Source organism: Nansenia antarctica (genome assembly GCF_963989245.1).
Source record: "Nansenia antarctica genome assembly, chromosome: 6".
Classification (NCBI taxonomy): Eukaryota; Metazoa; Chordata; class Actinopteri; order Argentiniformes; family Microstomatidae; genus Nansenia; species Nansenia antarctica.
The window spans coordinates 4,014,358-4,015,931 of record NC_137676.1 but is presented as its reverse complement, the minus strand read 5'-3'; positions in this window follow the sequence as shown (position 1 = coordinate 4,015,931).

The following is a 1,574-nucleotide window of genomic DNA, read 5'->3' as shown; positions in this document are numbered from 1 at the left end:
TCCAACAACAGGTGTTACGTGTGGAACACGCGCCATTTGGAGACAGCCGCGTGTGTAGACTGACACCCTAATAAGATGACTTGTTGTTTGAGAGATCTGCAGCATGTGGATGGAAAACCTTCTTCTACACACGGTGGCATCATCACTCTCAAAGCTGCTAGGCAGTGTGTTTTTTTCTTCATAAACAAATTCCCCACTAGAGCCCCAATAGTTTAAAGCCCCTCCTTCTATTATTCTCCTCCTATGATTTTATTTTGTCAACAAACAACCATGGAACATTAGGTGTTTTCATAACTAATAATAAATAAAAAAAAACGGATACACCTGTCATGTCAATAATAATACGACAGGTATGATTTATGAGTATTGTCGTGTACTTTGCATTACATATTACATACGTATTAAATATGTAAACATTTGTTTGGAAGAACATTGTTATTATAGTTTGTAGTTGCGCCGGTTATTGCCCACTATTACCACCATGCCATGTGTAAACTTCATTTCGTACGTGATAGTTTCAGTCTCAGTTTTCTCATGCGTAGCTCCAAGAGATTTCGGGAAGGTTTATTAAATGAACATTAGGGAAAGAGACAGGCTCTTTGAATAATGAGGACTCGCTCATGCTGGCACGCTGCTTTCAGTTTTAAGACGAATGAAATTCCTGAGCGCGAGGCTCTTACCCATAATACCTTTTAAGGATACATCTGCCAGAGTCCTTTAGACAAGAGCGCCTCGCAAAACCCTGCAGACACGTTGCTCTGTGAAGGGGGTCATGCAAAACAGTGGGCTATATACAAAATGTGCAAACAGAAGATGCTCAAAGATAACAAGGCAATGTTCCCAGAAAATCCCACAAAAAATGTCTTACGGCTGTGTTGAAGTATTGTATCTGTAATCGATATATACCTCTGTGATCCATAGCACTATCTTTTTGTTACACACTGAAGGTGGACCCGAATGTTGAAGGAGGGACACTGGATGAGGTGATGACGAGGATGGGGAGGAGTGAGAGAAGACCCTCCATGTCAGATGACCAGGATGTCGTAACCGTTGACCAGACAGCTGGGGAGGTTCATAAGGAGGCCGTAACCAAGGCCAAAGAGATTCATAAGGAGGTCGTAACCAAGGCCAAAGAGATTCATAAGGAGGTCGTATCCAAGGAAAAAGAGATTCATAAGGAGGCCGTAACCAAGGCCAAAGAGATTCATAAGGAGGTCGTATCCAAGGCCAAAGAGATTCATAAGGAGGCTGTATCCAAGGCCAAAGAGATTCATAAGGAGGCTGTATCCAAGGTCAAAGAGGGGGGTGACAAGGAGGGGCTGGGGAGCAGGGACTTCAAGGCTCTGGATGAATGTCCACAGGGCAAAGAGGAAAGAAACCCACGTAGTAGAGGGGACGAGGCCAGAGACAATGAAAGCAAAAAAGAGACGGTTGTTGACGAAACCAGAGGGAAGGTGGAGACGGAGAAGGAGAAAAAGGAGGAGTGTGTGAAAAAGAAGAGTAGCAGCAAAACACTTGACCTCATCTCTAAATTGCAACGGAAAAAGGACGACACCAAGTCAGTGCAACAAGAA